The following is a 19,110-nucleotide window of genomic DNA, read 5'->3' as shown; positions in this document are numbered from 1 at the left end:
ATCCCCATCCTTAAGCAAAAATAGACCTTTCCTGGTGAATTTCAAGGATGTCTTCTCTTGATAATTATTTGTGTTTTTTTTTAATTATTCAAGCACTAATTCCGAGGCTTGTCATGAAATGAATTCTGAGAGAAAATGTGGACTAAGCAGATGTGTGCGTCCTCTCTGCCATCTTGGCTGCAAGTTGGTCCAATGATCTTATGATGAAAATAGCCATCTAGACTCAGAGGGAGGACTGTGGGAATTGAGTGTAGATCACAACATAATATTTTCACTTCTTTTGTTTTTGTTTGCCTCAATATTATTTTCCTTCTCATTTTTTTTTTGATTTCTGAATTTTCTTGTGCAGCAAGATAATTGCATGCTTATATTAGATGTCACATAGATTTTTACCATGTTTAACATATATTGGATTACTTGCCATCTAGGGGAGGTGGTGGGGGAGGGGAGAAAATTGGAATGCAATGTTTTTCAAGGGTCAATGTAGAAAAATTATCCTTGCATATGTTTTGAAAATTTAAAAAAAAACCTCCATAAAATAAAATTTAATTTAATTTAAAATAAGAATCCAAGCTCTAAAGGGATGAAACTATGAAAAAGTGCACTTGAATTAGACAACTGAGCACTTAAGGTTATTCAACAACGGCTCTTAGCATATGTTTGAAAAAATGGCCCTTCTCTCTGTTTGGTGCTGGTGCAATATTTGGTGTATACAGATAATTGTAGGCAAGGATTAGGCGGTGTGGTGAGACAAGCCAGACTCACTTGGAGGCAGGATGAGGAGGAGAAAGGTGGAGATTCTGGACTCCAGAATTGAGAAGAGATCTTTGGCAAAACTCCAGGCAGTTTGCCTGCTTCTCCCTGTAAAGACCAAAGACTTTTATTTTTTTTTTCATCTGAGGAATATATTTGGTTTATTATTAGAAAAACTATAAGCAAATTTTGCTATATTAGTAACAAAAACAACAAAAATCATATTATTATATCTATTGGCACACACAAAAAACACTTTTGACAAAATACAACACCCGTTTCTGTTAGAAACTTCAGAAAGCATGGCCCAAAGGACTTTTACTTAGCATGGTAAATTGTTGTTGTTGTATAGTTGTGTCCAACTCTGTGGATACACAACTCTCACTTGGGATCTTCTTTGCAGAAATACTGCAATGGATTGACATTTCCTTCTCTAGCTCATTTGACAAATGAGGAAACTGAGGCAACTTGAATTATGTGAATTGGCCAGGGTCACATAGTTAATAAGTACAAAGACTTTTATTTATCCTGACTCTGGCTGATCCTGAGGCCTCCGGGAGCTAGCTAACATCAAGCCATTTTCCAATTGATAAATGGTCAAAGGACATGAAGGGACAATTTTCAGAAGAAGAATTTGATCAATTGCATGGTTTTGAAACCATCAATGTTGAAAAATTATCCATGCATATATTTTGAAAATAAAAAGCTATAATAATAAAATAAAGAAAAATAAGAAGTGGGTGTTGTGATAGAAGGAAAGTCAGATTGGGGTGGGGAGTAATCAGAACCAAAACACTTTGAAGAAGGAGTAGGGTAGAATGAGATACGGAGAAGAAAATAAAATGGAAGGGATAGGATGGAATGAAAAGGGACAGTAACTGAAAAAAAATTAAGCAAGTTTTGTTCAAAAGGGTCTCATTTTCCAAACATAGATTGGACTGAATCAAATTTATAAAAGACCACCTCCCAATTCTTAACTAACAAAAAGTTATTAACAATTTTTAAATGAAGTGATTAAAAAATGCTCTCTATAGCCATATAGAAACAAAATCATTTAATTCACTAATGACTGGAGAAATGCACATTTGAAGCAATGCTGAGATACTACTTCAAACCTACTGGAATGGTTAATAGGACAGAAAAGGTAAATGACAAGTGGTCTAGGAAAGGCTATCAGAAATGAGACATTAATGCACTATTGGTATAGTTCTGAAGTGATTTCAGCCATTGGGATAATTTGCAAAGTTTATAAAAAGTTTATAAAACCACACATACCCTATAGCTCGTAATACCACCAATAAATCTGTATCCTAAAAGAGATTAAAAAAAAAAAGAAAGAAAAAGATGGATATGTACACAATATATTTCTGTTGGCAAAGAATTACAAATCCTATTAATTAGTGAATGGTTAAACATATATAGGTGATTATAATAAAAATTATTGTGTTATTTAAAAAATCAAGATGTTCTCAGAAAATAAAAACAAAAGCTGAAAAGAATTCCATAAGCTGACGCAAAGTGAAATGTACTGTTTGCAAAGTAATAGCAATATTGCAGGATGATCAGTTGTGAATGACTTATTTTCAGCAATCCTATAATACAAGATAAATCTAAATGATTTACAATGAAAAATGCTATCTATCTCCAAAGAAAGAACTAATAACTTCTGAATATAGTTTATTGCATACTTTTAAATTTTCCTTTCCTTTTCTTGAAGGGTTTTTTTTTGTCTTTATTTTTTAAAAATAATCAACACAGTATTTTGGTCCAAAGTTACAGGGATCATGCTTTATTATAAACTTTATCCTGACCTAGCTTATTGATTATAACCCGGAAAATGTTGAGAGAACAAGCAGTTAAGGTCTGAGAAATAAAAGGCAAAGTACCTATGTGTGTGCACACATACATATATGGACTATTAGATGGAACATTTGCAAATTCAAAGAGAAAAACTGAAGAAAAGCAACGAATGATCACTGTTATGACTGTGTATTTTAAAATCAGCCGGAGTCAGAAATTCAGATTAAGGGAAAATCTTCAATCTTTATTCTCAGTAGAGGTGAAGAAGGATCGGAGGTGAAAGGTGATCGGAGGTGAAGAGGGGATCACAATAGCAATGTGTGCAGCTGTGTCAAGAAGCCAGTCAGCTTTCTCTTTCTGCTCCTCTCTCCACCCCTCTGCCTCCACCCACCGAAATTGTCATTTCCTATACAACATATCAGGACTTGCACAAAGAGTGGGTGGGGCCATTCTTTCTCCAAGCATATATATTAACAGAGTATGGTCCAATTATTATTTAGCCTCACATACTTGGGACCTCAGTGCATCAACTAGAGCTTCAGCCCATTACAGATCATACTCTAGTTTTAACCCAGAAAGGATTAGGTTTCTGTGGTGACTTCAGCCATGAATTCTCCTTGTAGACTGGCCAGAGACTCAGAAGTAGAGGTGGTTCTCCTTGACCTTGTCTCTGGACCTTTGACCCCCCCCACAGTTTCTGAGGCTGTGGTGATGCCCAGGATCTGCTGCCCTGCCTCTTGGTAGATGGGATGCTATGGCAGGGAAGCTCTCCTGGGAAGGGCAGGAAGTGAGAGGAAGCAGGAGGAATGCCCAAGTGGCTACGTATATTAAACTGGTCAGATTCAGGGTGGTAAGGAGATGGGACAGGTGGGCTCCTAGGATCTCAGTTTGGCCAGGATCCCAATCTCTGGTGCTGCAGCAGAATGATAGCACAGGGAAAGTGAAAACTCTGTAGGGTAGGATCATAGGACTGGGTAAATCATAGTCTGGATAGCTCTTCTTTCAATTGAAGATTCTGAAAGTGATCACAGTGACTGTAGGGGGAACTTCTGATCTGGATTCAGTGTAATTGACTCGGAGAGATCAAGGCATGGACAGAAACAAAGTCCATAAAGTTAGTCATAGTTCCCCAATGTTACTAAAGAAAGGATGTGGGGAAATAAACCAGAATGCAAATTACAGGAACCAAGGTATCAACTTGGCCAAACCAGAGACCCCAAAGAACACAATTCTCACTCTAATGCAGATGGGAGCTGACACCCAACAAGGCAAAAGCCACTGGAGGGAAACTCTTGGGGTCTTCTACTCCTCCAAAGCCAGCCAGGGCCAAGATGATTCCCAACAGGATGAAGAGAAGGGTAGAAAAGAAAGTGAAGACCAAGGTGAAGAAATTGTGGCTCACAGTATGTTCAAAGCTGCCCGCAAAGCCACAGATGATGGGCAGGGAGAGGAATGATCATAGAACAAAGTGAAGGTTATCAACTTTTAAACTTCCCAATCTCTCCATGAGGCCACAGGGTAATTCGGGGTTCCTGGGAGGTGGCAGAAAAAGTGCAGCAGGGGTTGGGGAGCAATTCCAGTAGTTCCGTGAGGAAGTAGGGAAAAGTACCCACCGACCTTCCCCAGAAGCCACCCCCTCTGCACCCCCCCGCCCCTCCCTTCCCCATCATTCTATGTTTAAATTATTTTTACATGTAACTGGGGGGAATGCAAAATAAATTCAAAAAATAAAAGAAAGCAAAACAGACAAAACTCCAGATCCTTTGTTACTTTCCCCCATACCTTAAACCCAAACCACAAATAAATGTAAATAGCAATCATTTCTGTTTTGGCCAGAACCATGAAAATCTCATCTCAGAATTATTTATTTATTTATTTGATTTAATTTATTTTTAGTAGTAATTGCTAGCATTTATAGAGTGTTTTAAATGTTGGACATTCTCTCTCTCTCTCTCTCTCTCTCTCTCTCTCTCTCTCTGTATATATATAAAATTTCATTTCATGCTACAAAACTTAGGAAGGTAGGTGTTATTATTTCCCCCATTTTACAGATAAGGAAACTGAGATTGATAGAAGTTACATATATAGAAGGTCTCATCACTATCATAGCAAACTCCTGTGTTAAATCTGTTTCCCACATTCTGCTTTTAAATTCATTCTTTTGTCCATATACAATAACATATAAGTCTATACAATTAGCAAATGTCTACAGCAGTATTCTAACTCAGGTCCATTGCTCTTTCCATCACATCTAATATACTTTCACAACAGTATCAAATTCTGATTTTTCTTCTATTGATTATCGATTGATTATGTCTACTGTTTGCACCTGTGGAATCCAGGATTTCAGTAACTTAATATATTCTTTTAATATTTTATGTGATGTCATCATTCCTTTATTTTCTTTTTCCTTTTCAAAAAGTGACCACTTTATAGAGTCATATTCTATATGTGATTCCTAGAACCTCAAGTCTCCTTGATAGTGAAGGAATGAATTTAACCTCCTGGGATCTTTGATTTATTTCTATTATTCCCCAAATGTTATTCATTTGCATATAAATATTATAGGACTTTTTTTTAAATTTCTGGCTTTCTCACATATCATCTTCTCTAAATGATTCATTCTCTTTTCTAATATATTTCCTTAATTGTTCCTGACTCAGAAGATATATATATATATACATATAGGCAATTCCACATATATCTTCATTCTTTTTTTTTAAATCAGTCCTTTTAATCTGACATGTAAAAAAAGGAAGGAATATGATTCTTTTCCTAGGTGCACTTCATCCCTGGCAAGTAGATTTATCATTTTAAGATATAATTCAGAGATGAAATTCCATTCTGAGAATTTTCTTAGCTAGCTGTGCATTTTCCAGATTTCTTTCCCTTTGTGATTTTTCTTAAATTAGCAGTAATAAAGAAAAGAACACCCTAAAATTTTAAATTTTAACCTTTAGGCTTCCACATGTTTAGTATTATTTTATAAGTTCACTTTGATGATATAATTGCTTGACACATTGATCATCATAAATAAAAAGGTTGGTAAGTTCCAGAATATTCTTTGTCAAATCTTATTTAAATATTTCTGAAAATACAATAGATCTTTCTGTTAAATATATTATGGAAGATAATATAGCATAATGTAGCAGCTAAAATTCTAAGATTAGAATCAGGAAGACCTGGGTTAAAAATTTTAATCTGATGCTTGCTTTGTGAAATAAAGAGTCAATTAATGACTCTGAACATCAGTTCCTTCAACTATAAAGTTAAAATAATAACACCATTTCCCTACAACATAGGATTGAAATGATTCTCCAATAAAGAAATTATTTTTTTCAAATCTTAATATAATACATACATTTGTTATCATATGATCCTATTTGCTGATAGGAAAATTTGGAAATCAATGCCATTAATATAAAATGATTTTTTTAAAAAATCTAGCCAATGTGATTCAAAATATTTTCCTTCACTGGTAAATACCTTTAGTGTAGAGATCTCCATATATGAAAAAATTTCACAAACTTGATTTGATTTAATACTGAGATTTTTAAATAACATCACCTTGATTTGTACATAAACCTGAAAAAATTCTTAAATATTCCCTTACTGTTGATATTGAAAAGATTTCAATGATATATTCAATACTAAACTATGAATAGGTACATCCTTTACCATAAATATCCTCTCTAGCTGGAGAGTTTAAAAAAAAAACACATTTTCCCTAATTGCTTGAATTTTAGAGCTGCATTTGCTCATGGCCTCTGCCCAAATACTCTTTATGAGACTGCCGCCATCTGAGTCTGTGTCTAGCAAAAGCAAAGTGCCAAGTTTGGAGTGGGGGAAACAGTCTGGCCCATTGATTTTGATGAGCGCCAATGTAATTTAGGGGTCATTTATAATGACTCTTAAATTATTCAATATTTCCCACAGCCAGATTTCCTTCTGAAAAAATCATTTTTCCCTTCACTAACTATAGCCATTTTTAGCCCTCTCATTTGCTGTAGACATGTTAGTATCTGTGTGTGATGTTTGGAAGAATGTACATTTGAAAATTGAGAAAAGAGACATCATGATTGTAAAGAATTTATTAGTTGTCACACATAGGGCTCCTGTTCTTTAAAGTTAGGTAGAAATAGTTAAGTGGCACAGTCTAGAGTCAGGAAGACAAGAGTTCAAATTCAGCATCTGACACATTAATTTTCTGATCTTGAGTAAGTTACTTAAACTACTGTTTGCTTCAGTTTTCTCAGCTCTAAAAGGGAATAATAGCATCTGTTTTCCAGAGTTGTTTTGAGGTTCAAATGAGATGAAAATTTAAAGGACTTAGCACAGTGTTAGCACATGGTTAAGCACTGTGTAAAGGTTGCCTGTTATTATCATTTTAGAGCACTTTATTTGAAAAATGCTGATCTGGTTAACCTTGCCCCTCATGTTGCTATAAAATTTAAACCATGTTTGAAACTAAATACAAGGAAAAAGGTATCTTTATAATATTTTGAAAGTATTAGCAATTTTTTTAATGATAAAATGTTATTAGGAAAATTGAAAAGACATAATAAAGAATTTGGAAAATCAAATTTGTTTACAATGAAGATATTAAAGATAGATGCTTTTCTCCCCTTTTATAATCAAGTGATTATTCCTTGATATTCAAAGTCTATGACTTTGACACAATCAAATTACTTTATTTAAGATTTTGTAGATAAATATCTGGTCTTCAGCAAAGAACCACAGAAATTCAGCAATATCAAAAGTTACAAATATCTATCCACGGGATTCTAGAACTAATTAAAAGCCAAGAAAGACAAGCTTTTTAGAAATGCTATAATCTGAAGGCAGACAGGTAGTTTAGTGGATAGAGCATTAGATGTAGAGTCAGGACTTGAGTTCAGTTATGCCTTTGGACATTTACTAGCTGTGTGATCTTGGGCAAGTCATTTAACCCTGATTTTCTCACAAAAAGAAATAAAGAAATAGAAATGTTGTAATTTTAATCAGTTTCCTGAATGCTAATTATAATTTCTTATAAGATGATAAAATTCCATGGCATTAATGTTGATTAGGCCATTGACCTTTACCACAGGTTTGGAAAAATGGTTAAAAGTAATGTATTATATTGGAAGGACTGATGAATTTTGCACCAGCATTCATGATTAGAATCCTCGTTCTAATAATTGCTGAAAGTTTGACATAAAAAGTGACTTTACATATTTGATTTCAGTTTCTACATACGTAATAAGAAATATTTGGGCAATAATCCTTTCTAATTCTAAAATCTATGATCTGATGTTTGGCAAAATGACAAAAAATTGTTTGTAGCATATACCTACTAATCTAAAATTTTCAAAAGAAAAAATAAATGTCAATTTAGTAAGTAAAAGTAAATCATCATATTAAGAAGGCAGTAATAACAGTGGTAGAAGTCTTATAGAATATTGAGATATTGAAATAATTAATCTCTTAGGCATTATCCCTACCTCTTAGATAGAACTGGATAAGTAATAATTACAATCTTCACTATAAAGATACTATTTGTAGAATTGTGTTCAGTTTTGGACACCACATTTGAAGAAAGGAACATAAAGACTGTACAATATCCAGAAGAGAATAGCTAGGAAATAAGTGAGGTCCTATGTAGTATAAAGTTAGGCTGAAGAAATCGGAAAATGTTTACAAAAAAGAAAATAGACATGATAACTTTTGTTTTGATTTTTAGCATTTTAATATCTGACAAATAGAAGAATGATTAAATGTAATGGGCTGAAACTCAGTTGATGCACTGAGATCTGAGCACTTAAGGCTAATTACCAATTGGACAATACTCTATTAGCATATGCTTGGAGAAAGAATGGCCCTGCCTATTATTCTGTGCAAGCTTGATCTGTTGTATAGGAGATTGAGTGGAGGATTGAGAGGATGGAGTGAGAAAGCCAGAGTGACTCCTGGCCAGTTTCATGTCTCAATTGCTCTCCCTTTGTATTGCCATTCCATTCATGTCCAAAAAGAATAAAGATCAAAGACTTTTGCTGATCCTGACTCCAGCTAATTCTAAAGTATCAGGGTGCTAACATGGTCTTCACAGTTAAATATCTTTAATTTGTTCCTAAATGATAGAATGGAGTGGAAGGGGAAAGAAGCCAATTTAGATTTGGTCATCTTTGAAAACAAAGGATGAAAAGCGACAGAAAGATTTGATGTAAGAAAATGATTAGAATGATATGAAAAAATGGATGGGTAGTCTGAATAATAGTGAGTTTCTTCTTACTGAAACTATTCAAGCCAAAATTGGGTGATCTCCTGCTAGGTATGCCATAGAAAGGATTGTTATTTTTCTGATAAGCATTAGAGTACATAGGTTCTGAGGTTCTTTTCAATTCAGAAGTACATTCATTCAGTGAATTTTAGATTTTAAGATCCTGCCTATACTTTATAAAATAAAATTCAATGGTTTGATGGTTCAACTGATAATCAAAAAATAAAAACAAAAACTAAATCATGTAGCTATTCTCAGAGAATACGTGTTCCTTCAGAGAAAATACTGGTGTTCCTTCCCTTGTATTCAGGAAAGTTAATGAGTTTCCAAGTGATCTTCAGTTCACAAACCAAGTATTGACATTTACCACTCCTGGTATCTTAAAGTAAGTAACTGAACCTCATTTAGCCTTGGTTTCTTCATCTGCAAAATAGAGATAAAAATACTTGTACCACTTAACCAGTGTGGATTGAGAAAAAGTGCTTTGTAAAATTTAATGAATAATTGTAACAATGTATTATTAATATTGTTGTTAATATAAATTATTATTGATTAAAATAGATTAAAACTGGTAAAAATGATTGAAATTGTAGAGAATGGATTATTCATAATGTTATAGTGACAGTGAGAAAGAAGCCTCTTTTTTATTTATTTGTTTTCTCTCCACTTATATTTGGAAAGCAACCACTGACTAATTATGGTTTTCTTTTCTTTTTTATTTATAGCCCTTCAAGGCTTGTAGTTTAGTCATCTTAAAATTTAGAGATATGAATTGTTAATCAGTATTTTTGTTTATAATAATTTTCTATTCTGATGAATTGATCAAACAAAGTTATGTCTGAATTTTCAGAAAAAAAGCTGAGGTCACCCTGTTTCCATGAGTAAAGTTCCCAATATTTGTACCTTGGAAACCTTTCATTTATCTCCTCTTCCCCTGTACTTTTGGTGTCAACCCCAGTAAAAACAAGCAAACATACATCTTCACTCTAGATGGAAATGGTCCTCCATCTAAACTAGAGGGTTTTGATTGTTTTTGAATCACAGATCTTTTCAGCAAACCAACAGAACCTGGAGACTGCTTCTCAGAATTTGTATAAAATAGAATATATATAGTATCTAACAGAAGGCTATTCATATCAAAATAAGATATTAAAAAGATAAATTTTCAGACCTTAGGTTAAGCACTCATGGTTTAGCTTTCCTTCTTCAAGAAATCCCCTAGCTATGGACCATAGGTTCATTCTTTTGATTCTGAAATCATATCTTCTATATGTACCATATCTGCAATACATTTCCTTCAAATGCTAATTAAAAACCCCTTAGCAAATTAATGTACTTTAAAGTTTTAATGAATGATAACACCTTAATATAGCATGTCCCCAGGGTATCCATATTTTAGAAATAAATATGCCACAAGAATGAGTTTCTAATGATGGATTTTCAGATACTATGATAACTTATTGAAAAAATATTTACAGGTAGAATAAGTCTTTAGAGCAACCCTCCAATTATACTGATAAATCCCAAATATTCCAGCTCTGCTTCTACCTCCATCAATGTATATGTTAAACTCCTGTTTATTCGTGCATTCAAAAGTAATTGAATTATAGTATCATTCAGTTCCCTATTAGTGGGGATAAACTTCAGAGGTTATCAAGCACATAGTGTGTGAAAAAGGTTGAGATTCACAATATTTCCAAAAAGATCAAGCAAAAAGAAGATGACTACTTTTGGAAATAGTATATCCTGGATTTAATTGTGATTGATTTGCTTTAAATGTATACCTTAAATTTGCCTTTTTCCAACTTTGACCTTAGGGAGGACAGCTATTTTCTCTCCTCCCTGGCAAATCCGGAAATACTTGCAATACTTATTATCCCACACCCCATGTTTGCTTTTTCAAGTCTTCTAATTTCCAGGTTAAATGGAAATTTTTGTTTTGTTCCATGATTTGAAAATTAAATAAATTAATAAATAAAAGCAAATATATGTCAGGTCTACCTGATTTCCGTCTTCACTTCTGATGCTTTGAAAACACTTAGAAAGATGTTTTACTTGTCTATTTTTATCACTCTTGTTATTGTTGTAGTTTGTTCCTCCATTTATTCACTTCTCTTTCATTTCTATTGCCAAGAGGAAATCAGAGCATTATTAGGAACTATTTTGCCCAACAATATGCCAATAAATTTGACCACCTAAGTGAAATGGAGGAATACCTACAAAAATATGTATTTCCCAGATTAACAGAAGAGGAAATAAATTACTGAAATAGTCCATTTTAGAAAAAGAAATAGGATGAGTTCATCTGCAAGAACAAAAAGTCAAGAATTTCAAGGAATTTAATGAAAAAAATGCAAATGAAGGTGGCCTAGCTGTGCCAGATCTAAAACTATGTTATAAAGTGGCAGTCATCAAAACCATTTGGTACTGGCTAAGAAAAAGAATAGTCAATCAGTGGAATAGGTTAGGATTACAGGACAAAATAGTCAATGACTATAGCAATCCAGTATTTGACCAACCCAAGGACATCAGCTTTGGGCATAAGAAGTCACTATTTGACAAAAAAAAAAAACAAAAAAAACAAAAAAAAACCTTATAAGAAAATTGCAGCTAGTCTAGCAGAAACTAGACATAAACTGACACCTAACACTGTATACTGAGATTAGGTCAAAATGCATTCATGATTTAGACATAAAGAATGATATAAACACGTTAGGAAAACAAAGGATAGTTTATCTCTTATATTTGTGGAGAAGAAAGTAATTTGTGGCCAAAGAAGAACTGCACTTCATTTTTAAACACAAAATAGATCATTTGGATCATATTAAGTTAATGTTTTTGTACAAACACTATTAAAAACACTGGAGAGTATAGGAATAAATGGACTTTTCTTTAAAATTATCAGTAGCACCTATTTAAAACCATCAGCAAGTATTATATGTAATGGGGACCAACTAGAACCATTCCCAATAAAATCAGGGATGAAACAAATTAGCCCACTATCACCATTACTATTCAATATTGTATTAGAAATGTTAGCTTCTGCACTAAGAGATAAAGAAGAGATTGAAGGAATTAGAGTAGATAATAAGGAAATCAAATTATCATTCTTTACAGATGACATGTTGGCATTCTTAGAGAACTATAGAGAATCAACTAAAAAACTGCTAGAAACAATTCACAATTTTAACAAAGTTGCAAGATACAAAATAATTCCATAGAAATCATCATTATCAACAAAATCCAGCAGCAAGAAATTCAAAGAGCAATTCCATTCAAAATAATTGTCAATAATATATAATATTTGGGAATCTATCTGTCAAGAGATAGTCAGGAACTATATGGACAAAACAACAAATCACTTTCCACAAAAAATAAAGTCATATATAATAAGCTGAAAAAATAACAAGTGCCCATGGGTAGGCTGAGGGAATATAATAAAAATGACAATACTACCTAAATTAATTTACTGATTTAGTATCATACCAATCAAACTTTCAAGAAATTATTTTACAGATGAACAAAAAATAATAATAAAGTTCATGTGGAAGAACAAAATGTCAAGAATTTCTAGGGAATTAACGGGAAAAAAGCAAATAAAAGTGGCATAGCTGTGCCAGACCTAAAACTATATTATAAAGCAGCAGTTATCAAACCATTTGTTACAGGATAAGAAATAAAGTAATCAATCTTGGGTTCACAAGATAAAATAGTCAATAACTATAGCAATCTAGAATTTGTCAAATCCAGAGACCCCAGCTTTTAGGATAAGAACTCACTATTTGACAAAAGCTATTATGAAAATTGGAAATTAATATGGTAGAAACTAGGCATGGACCCATGCCTAACACCATACACCAAGATAAGGTTGAAATGGGTTCATGATTATAAATAATGATTTTATAAACAAATTAGTTGAACATAGGATTGTTTACCTCTCAAATCTGTAGAGAAGGAAATAATTTGTGACCAAACAGGAACTGGAACTCATAATTGAACACCAGATAGATAATTTTAATTATATTAAGTTTAAAGAGTTTTTGTATAAACAAAACTAATACAGACAGGATTAGAAGGGAAGCAATAAATTGGGAAAACATCTTTATACTTAAGGCCTTCATCAGAACCCTTATATATAATTAAGGCCTCCTTTCTAAAATATATAGAGAATTGACTCAAATTTCTATGAATTCGAATTATTCCTCAATTGATAAATGGTCAAAGGATATGAACTGACAATTTTCAGATGAAGAAATTAAAACTATTTCTAGTTATATGAAAAGATGCTCTAAATAACTGTTGATCAGAGAAATGCAAAGTAAGACAACTCTGAAATACCACAACATACCTCTCAGATTGGCTAAGATGAGAGAACAAGATAATGATGAACATTGGAGAGGATATGAAGAAACTGGGACACTAAAACATTGTTAGTGGAATTGTGAATAAATCCAGCCATACTGCAGAGCCATTTAGAACTACACTCAAAAAGTTATCAAACTGTGCATACCTTTTGCTTCAGCAGTTGTGTTGGGCTTATATCCCAAAGAGGTCTTAAAGGAAGGAAACGGATATATATATATATATATATATATATATATATATATATATATATGTGCAAAAAATGTTTATGGCAGTCCTTTTTGTAGTGGCAAGAAACTGGAAACTGAGTGGATATCCATCAGTTGGAGAATGGGAGAATAAAATATGATATATTAATGTTATGGAACATTGTTGTTCTATAAGAAACAATCAGGAGGATGATTTCAGAGAGGTTTGGAGAGACTTACATGAACTGATGCTGAGTGAAATGAGCAGAACAGGAGATCATTATACATTTCAAGATAATACTATATGAGGATCAATTCTGATGAAAGTGGCTATCTTCAATAATGAGAGGATCCAAATCAGTTCCAATTGATAGATGTGACTACAACAATGAAATTACTGAGGACAGTTCCAGTGATCCTGTGAGGAAGATAATCTCACTCAGAGAGAAACCTGTGGAAGGTGAGTGTGAATCATAACATAACATTCTCACTCTTTATGTTTTGCAAACAAATTGAATTTTGTTTTCTTATTCAGTTTCTTTTCTTTTTGGTCTTATTTTTCTTGTGCAGCAAGATAATTGTATAAATATGTTGACAGATGTTGGATTTAACATATATTTTAACATGTATAACATATTGGATTGCTTGCCATCTAGGAGAGGAGATGGGGGGGAAAGGGGAAAATTTGGAACACAGGGATATGTAAGGATCAGTTTTAAAAAATTATCTGTGCATATGTTTTGAAAATAAAAAGCTTTAATAACAAAAAAAGGAAGCCAATGATATAAGAATTAGAAGTTGAAAGGGAGAGTGCTCCAAGCCTAAGGAAAATCAAAGATATGATGACAAGAGATTAAAGCATTATACAAAAAGAATATCAAATAGACTGATATTGGTTGGTTTATAGATTGTAAAGGGCAGTAATATATTAGAAAATTATGCAATCTTGAAGGGGGTAAAAAGCAAGATTTTCAAGTTACAAAATACTTAATACTTAATTTTTGAGTTTAAAAAATGAGACAATACTGTGTGTTGCATAGTGAGATAATAGTGGAATGACCTGTTAAATTTATTCTTTAGGAAAGAAAGTTTCCTAAACTTTAAGAAAGTTTAGGAAAGAAGCTAAGTGGAAGGTAGATTGCTGTTGAGAAAAACTTGAGATACAACTCTGAGACACCAGTCTCTCAGACTGGCTAAAATGACAGTAAAACATAATAATAAATGTAGGAGGTGATGGGAGAAAACTGGGACACTAATACATTGCTGGTGGAGTTGCAAAATTATCCAACTATTCTGGAGAGTAATCCAGAACAATGCCCAAAGGGCTTTTAAAACTGTTCATACCCTTTGACCCAGCCATGCCATTACTGGATCTGTGCAAAGGAAATCATAAAGGAGTGAAAAGGACCCACATGTGCAATATGTTTCTAGCATCTATTTTTGTTATAGCAAAGAACTGGAAAATGAGAATATGCCCCTTAATTGGGGAATGACTGAACAAATGGTATATGAAGATAATGGATTTTATTGTTCTATAAAAATTATAAGCAAGATGAGTTTAAAAAAAACCTGATAATGTTTATATAAACTGATGCTGAGCAAAACAACCAGAATGAGGAATACATTATACACAATTACAACAAGAATTTTCAGTAATCTATTGTGAAAGACTTGATTCTCTTGGTTCAGTGACCCAAAGTAATCCCAATAGACTTTGGACAGAAAATGCCATCTGCATCCAGAAAAAAGAACTCAGAATCTGAATGTAAATCAACACATGCTATTTCAATATTTTTATCTCTCCCATCATTTTCCCTTTTGATCTGATTTTTCTCTCCCAACATGATTCATAAACAATGTGTATTAAAATAATTTCCTAGAATAAAAGAGAAAGATTTGAGATCTAGGGAAAACTATTCTAATAATCTAGCTAAAAGATAATTACTAGAATAAAGGTAGTGTCCATGTGAGTAGAGAGAAGACATATATAAGAGATGCTATAGAGAATTATAAGAATCAGTAATTAATTGGAGATGTGGAAGGGGTTGGGGAGATGGATTGATTATTCTATAGAGGCTTTCAAAATGGGTGACTAGAAGCAGGATGGTACCCTCCCTATAAAAATAATGTTAAGAATATGGCAAGATTTAGGGAAAGACAGTTAATTCTATTTTACACATGTTGAGTTTAAGATGTCTATGGAACATCTACTAGAAAATGTGGAATTGGTTGTTCCTAACACAGAAACAGTGCTCGGGGAGAAAGTAAGGCTCAGTTCAAAGATATAGGAACCATCTGAATAGAGATAAAAAATGAAGTCTTGGGATATAATGCTATCATCAAACCAGATATTACAGAGGAAAAACTAAATACATCTTATACTTAATGCTTTCTTAGATATATTTGACGCTGGTGTAAGACCTTGGATTATTTACCATTGAACTGATGTTAAATATAAATATTTTATTGTCTTTATTCCACTAAACACTTGGAATAGGGGAAGGAGTAGATCATAGACTTTAACAGAAATATAAAATAAACAATGACATGTTTGTTATTTTACATCTATGCAATTCTTTCAATGATTTGTACTTAATTGCTTCAAACAGATACTCAAAATATATTCAGATGATGAAATGAAGGAGAATTATTAAATTTTTAAATCTTCAGAGAAATGGTTTTTAAAAAATAACCACAAATTTTACCTTAGAAAATGGATAGTTAGTCAAGAAGAATATTGATTAAAGAGTGTATAGAGCCAGATAGGAGTGGTAAAAGGGCATAATATAAACATTCTTCCCTTAATTTTATAATAAAATCATAAAGAACAAAGTAGAATTTCCTCAAAAAGCCACAAACTACCTGAGATGGGAAAATAAGTAACTTATAACACACACACACACACACACACACACACACACACACGCACACTTATTAGAAGACTTAAATATGCTAAGAAATTCTCTCTATGGGATCCAGTAATATTCGAAATAAATATAAATTTATACAAACATTTGTAAACCTCCAAGTTTTCAGTATAAGGAATAGATAGATTGAATCTTCTGATCTTTTCCCTCAGTCATTTACATGAGGCAGCTAGTGGTAGAATAGATAGAATTTTGGAACTGGCATCAAGAATATTTGCATTCTAATTCAACCTTTTGAGAACTATAATTATATATTAGTTATCTAACTTTGCATAAGGATCTTCAACCACAAAATGAAATTAATAGTAACACCTACATCTAAAATTTGTTAGGATATCATAAATAGAATGATATATTTTTAATAACTTTTTATTGACAGAACCCATGCCAGGGTAATTTTTTACAACATTATCCCTTGCACTCACTTCTGTTCCAATTTTTCCCCTCCGTCCCTCCACCCCTTACCCCAGATGGCAAGTAGTCCTATACATGTTAAATAGGTTACAGTAGATCTTGGATACAATGTATGTGTGCAGAACCAAACAGTTCTCTTGTTGCACAGGGAGAATTGGATTCAGAAGGTATAAATAACCTGGGAAGAAAAACAAAAATGCAAGCAGTTTACATTCATTTCCCAGTGTTCTTTCTTTGGGTGTAGTTGCTTCTGTTTCTCCATGATCAATTGAAACTGAGTTAGCTCTCTTTGTCCAAGAAATCCACTTCCATCAGAATACATCCTTATACAGTATCATTGTTGAGGTATATAATGATTTCCTGGTTCTGCTCATTTCACTTAGCACCAGTTCACGTAAGTCTTGGCAATCCTCTCTGTATTCATCCTGCTGGTCATTTCTTACAGAACAATAATATTCTGTAACATTCATATACCACAATTTACCCAACCATTCTCCAATTGATGGGCATCCATTCATTTTCCAGCTTCTAGCCACTACAAACAGGGCTGCCACACACATTTTGGCACATACAGTGCCCTTCTTTAGTATCTCTTTGGGGTATAAGCCCAGTAGAAATATTGCTGGATCAAAGGGTATGCACAATTTGATAACTTTTTGAGCCTAGTTCCAAATTGCTCTCCAAATGGCCACACAATTCCACCAACAATGTACTAGTGTCCCTGTTTTCCCACATTCCCTCCAACATTCCGCATTATCTTTCCCTGTCATTCTAGCCAACCTGACAGGTATCTCAGAGTTGTCTTAATTTGCATTTCTCTGATTAATAATGATTTGGAGCATATTTTTATATGGCTAGAAATAGTTTCAATTTATTCGTTTGAGAATTGTCTGTTCATAGATGCCAATCAATTGGAGAATGGCTGAATAAATTGTGGTATATAAATATTATGGAATATTATTGTTTGGTAAGAAATGACCGACAGGATGATTGGAGAGACTTACACGAACTGATGCTGAGTGAAACGAGCAGGGCCAGGAGATCATTATACACTTCGACAACAATACTATATTATGACCAATTCTGATGGATCTGGCCATCCTCAGCAATGAGATGAACCAAACCAATTCCAATAGAGCAATAATGAACTGAACCAACTACGCCCAATGAAATGATTAAGAACCATTACATTGAATTCTCAATCCCTATATTTTTGCCTGCCAGCATTTTGTATTTCCTTCACAGGCTAATTGCACAATATTTCAGAGTCCGATTCTTTTGTACAGCAAAATAATGGTTTGATCATGTATATTTATTGTGTATCTAATTTATACTTTAATATATTTAACATCTACTGGTCATCCTGCCATCTAGGGGAGGGGGTGGGAGGAAGGAGGGGAAAAATTGAAACAAAAGGTTTGGCAATTGTTAATGCTGTAAAATTGCCCATACATATAACTTGTAAATAAAAACTTGTAAATAAAATATAACTTGTAAATAAAAATTTTTTTAAAAAGAGAATTGTCTGTTCATATCTTTTGACCATTTATCAATTGGAGAATGGCTTGATTTCTTATAAATTAGAGTCAATTCTCTATATAATTTGGAAATGAGGCCTTTATCAGAACCTTTGACTGTAAAAATGTTTTCCCAGTTTATTGTTTCCCTTTTAATCTTGTCTGCATTAGTTTTGTTTGTACAAAAACTTTTCAATTTGATATAATCAAAATTTTCTACTTTGTAGTCAATAGTGATTTCTAGTTCTTCTTTGGTCATAAATTCCTTCCTCTTCCACAGGTCTGAGAGGTAAACTATCCTATGCTCTTCCAATTTATTTATAATCTCATCCTTTAAAAAAAAATAATCTCATTCTTTATGCCTAGGTCATGAACCCATTTTGACCTTATCTTGGTGTATGGTGTTAAGTGTGGGTCAATGTCTAGTTTCTGCCATACTAATTTCCAATTTTCTCAGCACTTTTTGTCAAATAATGGATTCTAATAGGATGGTATTTAAAAGGTATTTTGTAAACTTTCAAATACTTTATAAATGCTAGGTGCTACTATTAATAGTAACCTGCCAATTTAATACTAAAAGTCTTATTTATAAAATGCTAAAATTAAGACACTAAGACAATATTTTTCCATCTTTGTTTATACCTTACCTATGTTCTCAGAAAGATCTTTATTGTTGTCAATTATAGCATAAATTTGATCTACTTTAGATTTGGTCCAGTTTAGATTTTTTAGATTTAGATTTCGACACTTTAGATTGGAGGTGTATCTAATGGATACTTGTAGAGAAGGAGACAAATTCTGAGTATTACTGCTCTTCTCCTAGTTAGCACTGGATCAATAATGACTGAGTCCACACTTGCAATCCTATATTCTTTCCATACATAAAAAAG

The 19,110-nt window shown here is 33.0% G+C and overlaps 1 pseudogene; it reads right to left on the bottom strand.

The window, feature by feature from the left end:
- Nucleotides 1-3,106: 3,106 nt before the first annotated feature.
- Nucleotides 3,107-19,110, bottom strand: part of LOC111718800 — a 48,835-nt pseudogene continuing 32,831 nt past the window's right edge.

This window comes from Sarcophilus harrisii, chromosome 2, assembly GCF_902635505.1.
Source record: "Sarcophilus harrisii chromosome 2, mSarHar1.11, whole genome shotgun sequence".
In the NCBI taxonomy this organism is placed as follows: Eukaryota; Metazoa; Chordata; class Mammalia; order Dasyuromorphia; family Dasyuridae; genus Sarcophilus; species Sarcophilus harrisii.
The sequence above is the reverse complement of the archived record's forward strand: the minus strand, read 5'-3'. Positions and strand labels throughout refer to the sequence as shown.